The sequence below is a fragment of the Anabrus simplex genome, chromosome 1, assembly GCF_040414725.1.
Source record: "Anabrus simplex isolate iqAnaSimp1 chromosome 1, ASM4041472v1, whole genome shotgun sequence".
NCBI classification, from domain to species: domain Eukaryota; kingdom Metazoa; phylum Arthropoda; class Insecta; order Orthoptera; family Tettigoniidae; genus Anabrus; species Anabrus simplex.
Window position 1 is genome coordinate 509481249 of NC_090265.1, and position 17872 is coordinate 509499120.

Sequence of the window (17872 nt, forward strand, 5' to 3'; positions counted from 1 at the left end):
TAAGTCGTACTGTTTCCGAAATCCATGTGTATTGCATGTTTGGAGTGAAGAAAAATGTACAAGGTGAGGATTTCAAAACAATGGAAGATAAAAATAATTGTCATACATTGTGGCTCACAGAGTAAAATGACAAAAAATACAAACAGGAGATTGACATGTCAGACCCGATAGCCCCGGCTTCCGAACCGCTAAATTTTCGCTTCAAAGCACAGTAAATGTAATGTAACTTATAATTTATAACTCTTGTACAGTTTCACACACACATATTTGGGTAAACACACGTATAAAATCAGTATCAATATCTGTCAGTTATTAAGAGAATAACATGAACACATTTTAGCAGGAAGCCGTATATTAAGAGAGGTGATCAGCAGTCACATCCATCTTGTTAACTATTCCAACAGAAGTCCTTCAGAATGTAAGTTATCGTTTCCTCAGAAGCAGTTTATTCATTACAGGACAGAGTTAACGGAGAAACAGTTCATGATGGACCGTAAAGCTAGACACGTTTTCCGTTGACCCCAGTTATCACCCATCAACAAAAAACAACAGCAACAACATCAAGCACTGTATGTTTGGTGTGTTTCCGAAACTATTTCACAATTTCCTTCATAAATTTTCCACTCAGCCTATGTGATTACGATTGAGGAGCTATCTGACGGTGAGATGACGGCCCCAGTCTAGAAAACCAACAATAACGGCCGAAAGGATTCATCGTGCTGACCACACGACACCTCGTAATCTGCAGGCCTGCGGGCTGAGCTGCGGTCGCTTGGTAGGCCATGGCCCTTCGGGGCTGTTGCGCCATGGGGTTTGGTTTTTGTTCATACATTTTACAATATAAGCCTATGACGAATTTCTTAGCAAATAAATCATGTTTCAGTAGAATTCCTGAATGTATTCTCTAATACACAAAATAATTTTACAAAGATTTTCACCACATCATCTTCTCGAAAAGAGCATGTAACTAATAAGCAATTTGTTTTCGTAAACATTTAATTAACTTTATCACTGGAAGTGTAAATAGGTTTATTTAATATAATTCAGTAATTCGATCATTTTCTGTTCCTAGATTACCTCCTTAATAATTTTCTCCACACATGTCATGTTTCAAGGCTGTAAGCTGGCTGCTCAGTAGGCGAGATAAGTGTCACTGTAGTCCCTGCCATGTAAGCTTTTACATTAAGGGTACAACCTTACTCTTTCTCCCCTATTAATACTGAAGATAGCGATTTATAGTTATTTTCTAACTGTAGGGTTCGATTCAGTGTCGCTAACCATACAGCTTAGAGACCTTACCTGCCGATGTAACGTCTTACAGTTACTGTTAATCTTGCAGGTTGGCACTATGTAGTCATGATCTTTCCGTGATTTGCGAAATTATACGTATCGATAGGTATTGTCACTACAAAAATCACTAGTGCCACATTTGCGGGAGTAAGTAAAGCACATTTTCTTTGTCTGTAGGATTGTAAATCTCTTTGGTAAGTAGAAATATTGCATGTTCGAATAATGCCTTTAATAACGTAGTTTGTGTTAAGTGACGAACGCAGCATTTTATGAATACGGTCTTATTTCGTCCATTTGGTATGTATAGAATTCAACGAGGATGTATAAGAAGCAAGAAAATGTCTGCAAGAACTCCTCCGAAAAAGAAATCAACGTTACCTCATCTATAAAAATCAATTCAGTTGAAATGGAAGGAAATTTCGCTATCAACCTAACCTAACCTAACCTAACCTAACCTAACCTTGTCTTGTCTTGTCACGACTTTGGTACGGTTTGCAGACTTAGCCTTTTTGTATTCTTATTGACTTACGGCATATGCATATGTAATATATTTGCTTCTGTGTATTATTATAGCGTGGTTTCACTTCAGTTCGACAAGTAATAGTAAATTTCAAGAAGAGAGCTGAATTATTTACACAAAGGAAGCACCGAAGAACATGGCTATAGTAATGCGTATATCAAAATAAAGGCAGAAATATAAAACATTAAACTGAGTGAGTGTTTATTTTCTTAATTTCTCGCTGAGCATGAAAACTGACGTAATTATGAATATGAATATAATATGAATAATATGAAAATAATAATAATAATCATCATCATCGACAACATGCCTAAGACGATAATGATAAGAGTTACATATAACAGCTTTACATTTTTAACATATGAGTTCTCATTGAAGACGGAAAAAATACAATTCTCTCTAATAGTAAGGGGAAAATCAATTTTCACAAGGGAACTTAAAAACGAACGGAGCTATAATATCTAGTAAACGATGCAAAATAGCCTCTATACAACCAGTATACTAGAGGGCGATGATACAACACAGGAGCGAATGGAGCGATGTAAGTCAGTTAACGCAAAATGCATAGTATGGTATAGCGTAGTGTAGCATTAATTGTTTCTTTAAAAAAGTTGTCCTGGAAATGTTCAAAATGGCCTTCATTGTTATTAAAACATTTAAGACATCGTTCAAACACTGAGCTACATATCTTGTCTCACAAGTCCCCGTTACTACCGAACATGTTTTCAGAATCTTGTTCAATCAAATCCCTTACACGCCGTAGGTTTAATGGCTTTGTGGCGAAAAAACGTTGTACTCCAATATTCCCTATATTGAGAAAAAAAAACCTTGCACGAGGTCCGGTGAACTCAGCGACCAATTGTTTCAAGCACCCCCTTCCTAACCCCTCTTCAAAACGGTCATTCAAAAATTCACGGATGTTTCATCCGTACTGCGGTGGAGCACCATCTTGCTGCTAAATAAGATTTTCGTGCTTCTTCAAATATTAGTATCTAATTCTTCTCTTAACATCGAACGTGCCTATTCGCAATAACGGCCCCATTTAAAAGGACCTACAGTGGCTCACATAATTGTTCGGACACGTTAATTATAGCCTTTGTTACACATTGGTCCTATGGTTCAGAGAAAATATTATACACGCAAACTAGTTTCTGACAGAACCCAGTTTGACGGATTAACACGGCGTTGAAATGTGTACTTTTAGAAAACAGGAGAAAACCAATCACCCTGGAACCTCAGAACGCAGTTAGCGTGCTTAACAACATTATTCGGACACAAGTCAGTTGCCGTCCAGAGGTCGTGTGTAGAAGAGCCACGAACAGTGTGAACATAGACATTCAATTAGAGTGCTGTGTACAACTTAACTGAAAATGGACAGCAGAGGAAGAGAGAGCACAATCGAACAGCGGCAGCTAGTAATTTTTCACCACGCTAAAGGTAAGAGTTGTCGTAAAATTGTTGAAATGTTTCAAATGAAGAAAAGTACAGTATCTAATATCACAAGATTTCGGGAGGAAGATAGGATTAAACATTTACCGCATACGGGACGTCCAAGAACTTTTTTTGTGAGAGAAGTGTGTTATATCATCAGAAAATAAAAAAATAAAATATAAAAGGAACCCAAGCCAAGTGCTCCAAAACTCGTTACGGAGATTGCCGCAGACACCGGAAGAAAAGTGCATCCCGAAACAACACTGAGATTGCTTAGAAGAGGTAACTTTCTGGCCGTATTGTAAGAAGGAAACCCTTCATAAATCAAATAAATCGAAGAAAGAGAATGCTGTTTGCCAAAGAGCATGTTAGAGAATACAATGAGTGGTGGAATGACGTTATATATGCTGATGAGAGTAAATTTAACATTGTACAGTCTGATGGAAGGATAACAGTTTGGCGGCGTCAAGAGAAAAATCTGAAAGCAACTGTAAAGCATGGCGGTGGACATGTAATGGTGTGGGGTACATGTCGGCGAATAAGCTGGTGAATTGGTTTTTACTGAGAGTAAAATGGGCCACTTTCAATGCCCTAGAATACTGAGAGACAATTAAACAAAAGAGTGCCGAAAAAATGGGGATTGGTGAGCATTAAGTTTTATCAAAATAACGACCCAATGCATATGGTCTGGAATGTAAGGATGTGGTTATTGTTTAACTGTCTAAAGGTGCTTCATCCTCCCCCTCAATCACCATACTTGAATGTGATTGAGAAGCTTCGGGACAAACTTGATAAAGAAATAAGAAAAACAACAATCACATCTAGAGAACAGCTGAAAAACCGACTTCAAGAAGATTGGCAAAAGATATCTCCCGATTACACCCGGAAATTACAGTAGTAGAGAGCATGCCAAGTCGACTCAGGGAAGTAATTAAAAGTGTCCGAATAATTTTGTGCAATATTGGTTTTGATTTTGTTTTCAAATTATTATATTCTCATTGGCGTTCTTTAGAAGGATGATGGACGTTTAGTTTTTATATTCCTTACAGAAACTTATTTAATTAATATCAGTGCTTTAATATTACTAAAATCTGAAATCACTAATACAAAGGAAAATATAATAAATCATGCCTGTCCGAATAATTATGCGAGTCACTGTATCACTCCTTCGCGCCATACACCACAGAACGCTAATAAACAGAAGTGCACAGTCCATGTTAGAGCTTGGAAACAAAAATGACCGCAACGCTCCTAGTGGTCTGGCTGCTAAGTGAAAACACGGCCGAATGGATACCTTGCTGCGCTAGCGAAAGCGGCGCATCACGTTAGCCGTGGTTATAGGTATGAGAATCTTAGCTTGCAAAGTACCTCCTGGTATGAAAACTTTCATTTTGTTATATAGGATATCCCGCCTCCCCACACGTTTCTCAATATTTTAACATGTTGAATAACATGTAATAGTCTACATTTTTTCTCTCATAATGAATATGGCATGACTGCGCAATATATTTTACTACTGGTATATGGCTTTTTGCAGACGATGTTATTCTCTACAGAGTAATAAATAAGTTACAACATTGTGAGCAACTGCAAAATGACCTGGATAATGTTGTGAGATGGACAGTAGGCATTGGCAAGATGATAAACGGGGTTAAAAGTCAGGTTGTGAGTTTCACAAATAGGAAAAGTCCTTTCAGTTTTAATTACTGCGTTGATGGTGTGAAAGTTCCCTTTGGGGATCATTGTAAATATCTACGTATTAATATAAGATCTTCATTGGGGTAATCACATAAATATGATTGTAAATAAAGGGTACAGATCTATGCACATGGTTATGAAGGTATTTAGGGGTTGTAGTAAGGATGTAAGGAGCCTCCGTGGCTCAGACGGCAGCGCGTCGGCCTCTCACCGCTGGATACCGAGGTTCAAATCACGGTAACTCCATGTGAGATTTGTGAGCGGAGGCAGGACAGGTTTTTCTCCGGGTACTCCGGTTTTCCCTGTCGTCTTTCATTCCAGCAACACTCTCCATTCTCATTTCATAGCATCTATCACTCATTAATAAATCACTTTGGGAGTGGCGACCCCATCGTACTATTAGCCTATATATGCTTCAATCATTACATCCCTGACCCGGTCATCGACTGGAAAACAGGTTGTAGGTTTTCATTCATTCAGTAAGGATGTAAAAGAGAGGGCATATAAGTCTCTGGTAAGACCCCAACTGGAGTATGGTTCCAGTGTATGGCACCTTCACCAGGATTACTTGATTCAAGAACTGGAAAAAATCCAAAGAAAAGCAGCTCGATTTGTTCTGGGCGATTTCCGACAAAAGAGTAGCGTTACAAAAATGTTGCAAAGTTTGGGCTGGGAAGACTTGGGAGAAAGGAGACGAGCTGCTCGACTAAGTGGTATGTTCCGAGCTGTCAGTGGAGAGATGGCGTGGGAGGACATCAGTAGACGAATAAGTTTGAGTGGTGTTTTTAAAAGTAGGAAAGATCACAATATGAAGATAAAGTTGGAATTCAAGAGGACAAATTGGGACAAATATTCGTTTATAGGAAGGGGAGTTAGGGACTGGAATAACTTACCAAGGGAGATGTTCAATAAATTTCCAATTTCTTTGCAATCATTTAAGAAAAGGCTAGGAAAATAACAGACAGGGAATCTGCCACTTGGGCGACTGCCCTAAATGCAGATCAGTAGTGACTGATTGATTACTTTGCATTTTCAGACTTTCGTACACATGATGAAACGAAATTCAATATATTATTCAATACGTTAAAATACTAAGAAACGTGTGGGGACGCGGGATATCCTAAATAACAAAACGAAAGTGTTCATATCAGGAGGTACTTTGCAAGCTAAATTTCTCATACCTATCACCGCGGCCAGCTCGCTAAATTCGAAAACCCATAAGCTGAAAAACTTTGTCACTGGAAACAGGACCACAATGTCGCATACTATGACACTGTGTGTTCAGTTTGGAATGAGGAGCTTTGAGTGCTTTGTATTCTGTGGGAGAAACACTAACATAACCTTATCAACCAATAAAAACAATATAATGATGACATTTTAAGTTTATTGAATTGCAAATTAATCAATATATTGAACACACTACAACCATTATAAATGACAACAGGAGAAGCAGATGAAACTGACCTTTCCTTCAGAGAATGGATATGTACATGAAAGAAGACAATCAATCAATCAATCAATCAATCAATCAATCAATCAATCAATCAATCAATCAATCAATCATCAGCGATCTGCATTTAGGGCTGTCGCCGAGGTGGTAGTTTCATTACAATGTACACAAACAATGTTTACCACCACACAAGTCTTAAAATTGTCTAGGCCTTCATCAGGTAATGAAGAAAATACAGTACCATGGTTTCACCAACGTACAAGCATCAATAAAATACATACACATATCTTCATTATAGACGGTTATGCACTTCACCGTTCAGCCTACAATCCTCTGTGAATTAACTATGTCTCCTCAAAGCCCTCTTTTCGCAACTAGCTCTGAGATTTCGTTTAGTTCTGCGCCTCTGACCTTTAAGTGGTGGTGGTGGTGGTGGTGGTGGTGGTGGTGGTGGTGGTGGTGGTGGTGGTGGTGGTGGTGGTGATTACCGATTAAAGAAGAAGTACAACTAAGCAACCGTCCTCTATATAATACTAACCAGAGAGAAAAAAATGGAAGGGATCCGACACTTCGAAAAGTGAACATATCGGCCAAAGGAAGAAAAGAGCCATGAAAATGAAAGACTCCCTAAGGATTAGCAGCCTAGTACCGTTAGGGTCGTAAAGAACAAGAGCTGACCAAGGGAGGTATGATAGAATAGATGAAAGCGAGGAGCCTGGCACAAGTAATTGGACGCAATGGCAGTACTTAGCTAAGGGCCCCGTGGTCACCAACCTACGCTCCCAAGTTTGGAGCCCCTGAGGCCCCTTTTAGTCACCTGTTACGACAGGCAAGGGTTAGCTCCCCGGTCGGCTGACTCACTAGTCCCTTCCAAGAAGGGGATATCACAGGGCTGGCTAGTAACAATATGTTCCTGCCATATATCAGCCTTGTCTTCTTTCCCTAGAAGTGGTTTTCCATCTCTTAATATGCATACACCTAGTTTTCTTTCTCCAAACGTTTCCTTGTTTTTCCTCTATACAGCATCTGCCTTTCCTACAACCATATAACCTTCAACATCCTTGCACTTCTCTTTGAGCCATTCTTACTTAGCTGTCCTGCGCTTTCTATCAATGTCACTCTCGAATCGCCTGTATTTCTTTCTGTCCTCCTCATATTTGACATTCTTGTATTTTCGCCGTTCGTCATCAGGTATAATATCTCCGGAGTTATCCATGGATTCTTACTTTATCTTACCCACCTTCAACAGCCCTGCAGCCCTACTGATCTCATTCTTCACAACTGTCCACTCTTCATCTATTGTTTCCTTCAGTTCTTTTCATTCAGTCCTTGTGCAACAAGTTGCTTGAAACAACCCCTCACACTCTTTTCTTTCAACTTATCTAGATTCCATATTCTTACAATCCTTTCTTTCTTCAATTTCTTCCTTCAACTCCAGATCAAATTTCATGACCACCAAGTTGTGGACAGAACCCACGTTTTTTTCCTACTGGCTTTACGTCGCACCGACACCGACACAGATAGGTCTTATGGCGACGATGGGACAGGAAAGGGTTAGGACTGGACCGGGAAGGAAGCATACGTGGTCTTAAATAATATATAGCCCCAGCATTTAGCTGGTGTGAAAATGGGAAACCACGGAACACCATCTTCAAAGCTGTCGACAGTGGGGCTCGAACCCACTATCTTCCGAATGCAAGCTGACAGGTGGGCGCCCTTATCCGCACGACCAACTCGCTCGGTTCGTCACCTTTCAGATATTGTATTAAAACATCTCTCTCTTCATATATTCGTTCGATTTATTTGTCATCTGCTGAACTAATAGGCACACAGACCTACACTATTGTGGTGGAGATTGGCTTGGTGACTATCGTGACAACAATATTTCGTTCACTATACTGATCGTAGTAGCTTACTCGCTGCCTTATTTTATTATTCACTGTTAAACCAACTCCTCCATCTCCCCAGTTTGATTTTGTGTTGATAATTCTGTAGTCGCCTGACCAAAACTCCTGCTCTTCTTGCCAACGTACTTCACCTGTACCAATTACATATAACTTCAACAAATCCACTCCCCTTTTCAGATTGTCTAACGTACCATAACGATTCAAACTTCTAATATACCACGCCCCGACTCGCAGAATGCCAGTATTCATCTTCCTAATGATTACCAGTCGACAAATGTCAAATGTACTTGGTCAACGCCATGCCAAAACGACGCTACTGACGAAGAAGAGATGGACAATAATGACTGTTAGCACCGTGGCCTTGTTTACTCAAGCGAGCAGTTGTCCTGTTACAAATGACTCCTACTGAAACATCGGCCAAAAGGTAATGGGCACTCAACTGTGGTGACAAAACCATGCTTCCTATATCCTTTTTTCGACAAAAGAGTTCCATCAAACCAACTAACTTACCCTGTACATTAAACGTTACATATTACTGCTACTACGTTACGTGACTGTTGATTTGTGATCATGGTCACAGGACCTCTTTCCGTGGTATTCGTACCACAGGAACGTCATATTTCAAACATACCAAACGCACTGGCCGAAATTCCAATTGAAGCCGTCTTGATAAGAAACTAGTGATGCCACTCACTTATCAAGTGTTTCAATCTTGATCTTCTTCTTCTTCCTTTTTCCTTCTTCTTCCTCCCCTATTTCTTGAGGTTGGCACTTTCTGGCGATTTGACTTCGCTTTACGGCTGATGCCCTTCCTGACGCCAACCATATGTAGAGGGATGTGATCGTTAGTACTGCAGTGTGTCGAAGCTGTATACAACACTAACATCCAGTCACCGAGTTACAGGTGTATGTTCGGTATTCAGACCAAAGGCTGGTCTGATCCTCCACAGTTCCGCCGACAGCTGTCACAGACAGCCTAGAAGTCACTGAAGAGGCATACTAGACAAATGAAGAGTGAGGTAATTTCCCGTTGCTTTTCTCACTGAGCCAGAAGTTGCCATTACATAGTAGTCTGCCAAGCCCACTGAAATGCATGCACCAACCGACCCTATGAGTGATATTTTTACACCATTCATAACAGGGACTGGCTACATAAGGAATTGTATTACTAGCGTTGCTCATACCTCGGTCACCTTCATATTGTCAAAGCCAAGAATGAGACTGAGACAGGTCAATGAAAGTAACAAATTTATTTCAGCTCATACCAGAAGACATAGTGCACTGTAAACACTACATCTCGCCAGCAAAGGCATGAATTAACCATAAGAAGTTAAAACATCGACACGACCGGGAATCGAACCCGGAGATCTGTGAACCGAAGGCGACTATGCTGACCATTAAGCCAAGGAGTCGAACTTATCGAGTCCCTCTATAATAAGTGTTACGGACTTATTCGTTGTTCGCAGAGGGAAGGAAGCGTGAGGGGTGAATGGCTAGACAAAGCGTAAATCGAAGTATGAGAAAACTTAATAAAATTTAAGAAATTCATATTTTCGTTCCCCCGACAGCATAAATTGTTTAACAGCAATATTAAAGGTAAAAGGAAAGAGAGTAGGAAGCTCAGACAACAACAAATTAAGCGAAAAGCATCACAAATTTTACAATACTGTGACTATAAATCACCACAGGGAGAGCCCGTCAGCTCTGAATCGGTTTGTACCAAAGGAGCTCAAAGGCTAAATATTATTTACAAGAAGGAGCTCAGAGGCTTGGGATAATTACCAATTGATGAGCACAGAAACTCCGACACCTTACAATTTATAACCAGAGTTTCCAGCCTACTACAAGTTATTACGCATGGGGACAGGTTAGCCCGTACAATTTGGCATAGGTATACTTAATACCACTCATGAAAGAAGCCGTAACATCTAACACAATTTACAAACCGTGTGTCAAACCCTGGAGTTCAATTTACAAAGGTTTACAAGGGTCTCGAACCCAGTAATACAATTTACATGCATTTACAAGATGCCCTCAAATGGGCAAGTAGATTAAATTAACATGTGAAAAAGCAACAACGCGTTGCTTGAAAAACAGTTCTTACACTCGTTATTTACACGATAGGGGAGTACACAAAAAAAGGCATCTAGAAATCCATCGTAAACAGGGGCAGAAGACCCACTCTACATGGCCACAAAAGTGAAGAAAGAACAAGGTTAAATGTACAAAAGGCCGGAAATCAAAATGAATGGAGGCAAAACCCAAGCAGTCCAGAAATAAATGTACATTACCTTGGGCATAAGGCCCGGCGAACCACGGGCAAATCCATATTACTCGGTGACTTAAGTTACGAAAAATGAAATAAAATAAGGCCGAAGGGAAGAGATTAAATTTAACTGGTAGAAAATCTTAGTAACCAACTTTAAGTTTGAAAGGAAGATTAACGAGGGTACATCACACGTGCTTCCTTATATTTTAATAATAATAATAATAATAATAATAATTCTTCCGGGGTATCTGCGGAACGCAGAGAGGTGAAAGAAAGTGCGGGTTTGAATGGGTCTAACTACAATATCAAGAATTGAATTAAAACTTTAAAAAGGTTATATTTCTTTTAGAATATCAAACTTAACAAATGTCTTCACTGAGTGAACATAACAACATGACAGGTACAATTAGCAATCTTGAAACAAGATTTGGGAAATCCCAGATTAGTGAATTTTTACAGCTTTGGGGCTTCAAGCCCTTAATTTACAAATTCTGAGATACCGGATCCAGTTTACAAAATTTACGAAATCTCAAAGGTTAGACAGGGACGGAAATAACCTGATATAAGAGCACTTGCTCCAGAAGTTACAATATTTAGCCTTCCAGAGGCACCCCTCACTATTACAAAACTTTTGAAAAGAGCTTACATGCTCTCGATTTCTTACAGCCCACTCAAGGCAACATTACATCAAAATCTTACACTCTCTGGCCTCACAAGGCGCGATTTACACAGGGGTATCTAGTACCCAACCTGCTGGGCCTTTGCGGAAAAAGAACAGGTTAAATGACTGGCCCGAAACAAAAACCGAAGGGAGGCGTAGACTTGCACTCCTAGATAATGAAATATCAAAACCCTAACAGGGCTCTGGGCCCGATGAAACAGGGGCTAGTCCCAAGCGACTGAGGTGACTCGCATGGAAATAAATTTAATACATTACAGTAAAAAAAAAAAAAAAAAAGTTACGAAATCGTAGTCACCTCAAACCAAGATGAAGGGGAGCTCGAGAGGGTAACTCTCTATCCCCGATTTACATTTAAAGACTTTATGAAGTTTTACATTAGCTGAAAGAAAATTTACATTTTAGAAAAGTTTTGTTACATAGTTAAAAATTCGGACCCTCCCTTCGGATAAGTCTGCGGAGGTAGCTACAGAAAAGAGAATTTAGGTGGCCATTACCTGGCTGATGTACTGCCTGCCGAAGAAAGAGGCGTCCCGCCTCCTGTCTTAACACACACACACTCAGAAAGACGACGATCAAGAGACAAGGAAACTTGAAAAGCCGCAACTTATATACCCTCAGGGAAGGTTCGAGAGGATTCTGGGCTAATCCAGACACACCCTCTCATTTTTATTGGCTGAACCCAAAAGTTACACTCAAAACCGAACAAGAAGCCTGTGATAGGCTGAAAATTAATTACAGAACATTTTCATTGGCCAGATTCAAAACTGGCGGAATGAGACAGAAGTGCTGCAAACCTAGAATTACATAAAGAAAACAAATGAAAGTTGAGAAAACCTATATACACGAACTTTCTTTCAGCAACTTCCTTTACCTTGCACCAGAGTGCATTCCTATAGTTTTATGGTAGTGATATTTGTGGAAAAACGTCCAAACTTCTTGATATACAGCAAAAACAAAAGCAATAGAAATCCAATCAGTTTAGAAAACTTCACAATAACACAATTACTTAATGTTTCAGTAGTGACATCTTCTGATTAAAGTCTCAACTTTATGTAGTAACAATTTCACATTTTGGTCGATAGAGGAGTTCATTAAGGTGCTTATTTTGAAAATACGGAGTTAAGGTGTACCTCCCGGTACAACAACAACAATAACAATAATATTTGCTTTACGTCCCACTAACTACTTTTTTACGGTTTTCGGTGACTCCGAGGTGCCGGAATTTAGTCCCGCAGGAGTTCTTTTACGTGCCAGTAAATCTACCGACACGAATCTGACGCATCTGAGCACCTTCAAATGTCACCGGACTGAGCGAGGAAAGAACATGTTAAGTTGGGGTCAGAAGGCCAGCATCTCAACCGTCTCAGCCACTCAGCCCTGGCCTTATACAGAACAAAAAATGCCACACTTGGAGGTCGACATGCGATTCCTTTTACCATTGCAAGACAAAAGTTTCTATAGCCAAATCGGATCTGGTGCTGTTGGAAAACAAGTCGAAAACTATAAGCTGGCAACACTGTCACATCCTGCAGCGCATGGGAATGTAATAGAGAAACATGCATCATCCCGCTCTAGCGTACCCGCCGTCGCAGCTCACTGAGTAGACGGCTGGGTTATCAAACCCACATGCACCATGGAGATACGGCTCGGATCTACGTCAGTTTTTTTTTTTTTCCTTTTGTGTGTGTGAGACGTCAGGTCCCTAGTTCCCGTCGTGTAACTGCGTTTGTAAGCATGACATCCTGTTGTCACACGACAGTGTGATGCATTCAACTGAATGCAGGAGTCGACTAACCACGCAGTGCACAACCATAACTGGTCCTGTCAAGTGCATGTAGGGCGGCTTCCTGATGGAGTACACAAACGGCGAATACGTCGATATGCTTTTAGTGTTGGGTGCATCCGATAACCAAGCTTCTGATGCTGCTCGTGAGTATGCAGCACGGTACCCTCAAAGTCGCCATTCCGATAAGAATGTTTTTCGTCGCCTTGAGCAACGCCTGCGGTAAACCGGTAATCTTCGTCCACAAGTAGTGGACAGAGGTCGTCCAAGGACTAGACGGACTCCACAAACGACATTCTTGAAGCCGTTCACCAATCACCTCGGCGAAGTACCCGTGATATTGCAAGGCAGTGCCAGGTATCTCAAACACTGGTTGTTGACGTGTTGCACTGCATCAATAGCATTACACGTTAACTCAACACCAGCGGCCAGAAGACCGCATTCAACGAGTACAGTTCTGTGAATGGCTTTTGCAACAAGTTGAAGATAACGAACATTTTATAAAGAATGTGATATGGAGTGACGAATGTAGCTTCACTCGGGAAGGTATTTTCAACCATCACAAGAGCCATTATTGGTCTGAACACAACCCACATGTCACCCGTGAACGTGGCTTTCAGGCACGCTTTGGCATAAACCTGTGGGCTGGAATCGTGGGAGGAGTGCTTTTAGGTCCTTACCTATTGCCGGACAAGTTGAATGCGCCCCGCTATCATACGTTTCTGGCCAATACTTTGCCGGACGCTTTAGAAAACGTTCCACTTAGTGTTCGGCGACAGCTATCGTTTCAGCATGACAGTGCATCGCCACACTTTGGAATGACTGAGCGTAACTGGTTAAATGAAGCGTTTCCAGGGAAATGGATTGGTCGTGGAGGTCCAATGTTTTGGCCTCCACGTTCCCCGGACCTTAATCCACTAGATTTTTATTTGTGGGGACACTTAAAGGAACATGTTTATAGTACTCCACCCATGGATGTACAAGACCTACTAGCTCGCGTGCATGCTGCATCGGCAATGGTGGATACAGGTGTGTTGCGTAGGGTCCGGCAAAGTATGCTCCAGCGAGTAGCGAAGTGTTTGCAAATGCAAGGTGGTCGCTTTGAACATCTGATGTGAAGTGAACGTTGCTCGTAAGTGTACGTACCGGCTCTGTGAAGATAAGACTGGAAGTCACACGTACACTATGGAATTATTGTGCGTAGCATAATGGGCAATCCAGTGTAGCCTACCTAATGCACTGTATTGTGTTTCCTTGTACCGCAATGGATAGAGACAATGTTACTGTATCCACTGTTATGTTCTACGTATTGGCTTTATTTGTACCATGGACGCAACAAAGTGGTCATTTACGTCTGTAAGAAGTTCATATTATGTTTGAATGTTTAAAGTTTAAAGTAACAGTAAAACAGAACACAGTATATTGCAGAGTGGAGATGTACATTGGATACAATTTGAGACATTAACTGAAAAAAAATAATTGGCGCGAACGCGACTCGACATCGGCGCGTCCGCACAACCGGCATTTATGGCATTACCCCGTCTCACTGAGCTAATGAGACAGCTCCGGCAGAGCGCCGAGTTCATGCGACCTGTACTTGGCCACGCTGCACGCCGTTACAGCGTTGCCGGAGCCTCGCTTTTTAACTCGCATTTCTATTAAACCTATTGGTGGTACTAGGTTTTGCAAGACAAACTTTTTATCGTGAATTTCGACGAGGAACCGCATGCCGACCTCCAATTGCGGCATTTTTTGTTCACCCTGTATTTTACAAGTTCCCATTAGGGTAATAAATTTGTCTGAAGGCAGGGGACGAAGGCTTACACTGAATTTAAGTTTACGAGAGAAATCCCTCCATTTAAAATTACACGAGACCTGAAACAGAAAAGCACATTCTAAAAGGGGTCGTAGAAACCTTCCCTAAGTACAAACGCGGATAGTTCACATAATTAGTATTCTGCCTAACTCATAACTACTAGCATTTTCCTTCAGAGGAACTCTCCTTCCAGTAACACTATTAAGATTGCACTGCCGCAATACATTGTTTCAGAAAAACCCACCGCTTAAATAGCAACAGACAAATGAAGGCAGATTACAAAAGCAACTTCAAAGCAACAAGTTTCTCAATAAAAGTTTTAAAGTCTTTACTCACTAGGCTTCGCTGGTCCTCCCTACCGATGAAACATCTTCAATGCGATAGTTCATTAGGTATGACATAGATTACATCACCGTAGAGCTGGCGGAATATTTGAATAGTCGGAGAGACCTAACTCATGGTTCAATAATAATAATAATAATAATAATAATAATAATAATAATAATAATAATAATAATAATAATAATAATAATAATAATAATAATAATTGTTGTTACGGGGTTAACCGTGGAGCAGAAAGAGGTTAAAGAAGGTGCCGGGGTGAATGGGTCTATCTACAATATCAAAATTAATTTAAAACTTGAACTGAAGGTTATATTTAAAAAAAACTCAACAAATAACAACATGTCGGGTAAAAAAGCAATCTTGAAACAAGACTAGGAAAGTCCAAGATTAGTGATTTTTACAGATTCTGAGCTTCAACCCCCCAGTTTTACAAAATTAGAAATGGAGGTGGTATTATTTAGTTAAGGGCATAAATCCTCTAGTTCAAGAGCACTTGCTCCCTAAATCACAATATCTAGCCTCCCAAAGGCACACTTTACTGTTACAAAACTTTGTAAAAGAGCTAACAGGCTCTCAGTTTTCCAAGCCTACACAACGCAACATTTCATCAAGATATACAATCTCTGGCCTCTCAAGCCACAATTTACAAATTGAACTGATTTCTACACAGGGGTATCTAGTACCCAACCTACAGGGCCTTTGCGAAAAAAAGAACAGGTTAGATAACTGGCCCAAACACAAAATGAATGGAGGCGTACCCTGCATTCCAGAAAATGAAATATATAATCCTACAGGGCTCTTGGCCATTGAAACTGGGGCTAACTACTGAGCTTGCTCGTATGGAAATAACTTTAATACATTACAGGAACGAAATGTTGCGAAAACGTAGCCACCTCAAACCAAGATGAAGGGGAGCTCGAGAGGGTAACTCACTCTCTATCCCCGATTTACAGTTAAAGATTTTATGAAGTTTTAACATTAGCCGAAAGAAGATTTACATTTATTATTATTATTTTTTGCTAGGGGCTTTACGTCGCACCGACACAGATAGGTCTTAAGGCGACGATGGGATGGGAAAGGCCTAGGAGTTGGAAGGAAGTGGCTGTGCCCTTAATTAAGGTACAGCCCCAGCATTGCCTGGTGTGAAAATGGGAAACCACGGAAAACCATCTTCAGGGCTGCCGATAGTGGGATTCGAACCTTCTATCTCCCGGATGCAAGCTCTCAGCCGCGCGCCTCTACGCGCACGGCCAACTCGCCCGGTATTTACATTTTTAGAAAATTTTGTTACATAACTAAAGATTCGGACCTTCCCCTCGGAATAATTTGCGGAGGTAGCAAGAAAGAATGAAGTTATGTGGCCATTGCCTTATAGATGTTCTGCTGACCGAAGAGAGAGGCCGCCCGTCTCCTGCTTAAACACACACACTCAGAAAGACGACGATCAATTGGCAAGGAAACGTGAAAAGCAGCAGTTTATAAACCCTCAGGGAAGGCTCGACATCATTCAAGACTAATCAGGACACACCCTCTTAATTTTTATTGGCAGATTCAAAGTGAACAAGAAATGCGGGATAGGTTGAAATATATTACCAAAATTTATGATAGGACCGATTCAAAACTGGCGAAAAGAAAAGGAAGTGTTGCCAATCCAAGAATAAATGACCATAGATTCAGTTATGGACAACCTAGAGATACAAAACTTCTTTAAATTATAAGTTCTTTCACCTTGCACCAGGGTGCATGATCATAGTTTTTAGTAGTGTCATCTGTAGAAAACTGTTCAAACTTCTTGATGTATAGCAAACAAAACAAGGAGAAATTCAGTCTGTTTAGGAAACTGCACAATAACAAAATTACTTAATATTTCAGTGGAGACATCTTCTGATTAAAGTTCCAACTTGTTGTGTTATTAGTGTCACTTTTTGATCGACAGGGGAGTTTTTAAGGCGCTAATTTTGAATGCGCGGCGTTGAGGTGTACCTCCCGGTACAACAATAATAATAATAATATGATAAAACTACGACGACGCCATTCATAAAACACTGCAGTACTTAAACCCCCACTCCTAATGGAAACTATTCCGTAACATACGTTCTGAAAATCTACAAATACGTTTATTTACACTTCCTTCCGGCGAAATGCTGTTCGTCCAAGGGATCGAAGTTCGAATATCAGTACCAATATCTTCCGAGATAGTGAAGAAAATATATTCCTAAAAATCACTATACGTCTTATCCCTTCGTCTCCTTTAAAATTAATAAGCTCACAAGACTATCACAATCTTTATGAACTAAGCAGAGCATAACTTTCAGAGAACCTACGCGATTTTCAGGGAAAATTCCTGTACAGTCTGTTCTATATAATAATACAACACGTAGACTTACCCTTACATTTTGGAAAATGGGAAATCTAAATAATAACATTCTTAAGCGAAAGCTTCGTATTTTAGCAGGAGAAAATCTCTATAAAAATGGAAGAATAAACTTTCTTCAAATCACCGTACCGTTTAGTACAGGAAAGAGGCGTTTCACATTTTTCAGTCTGTAAAACAACTCAACGTCTGAAACTAGAACATTACAGAGCGAGAGAGCGAATGATAACAATCAGGTGACAATGCAAACGTTTTGTCAATTGAGCAATATTCACTTGAATTCTTATAGGTGACTTGAGGCTAGAGG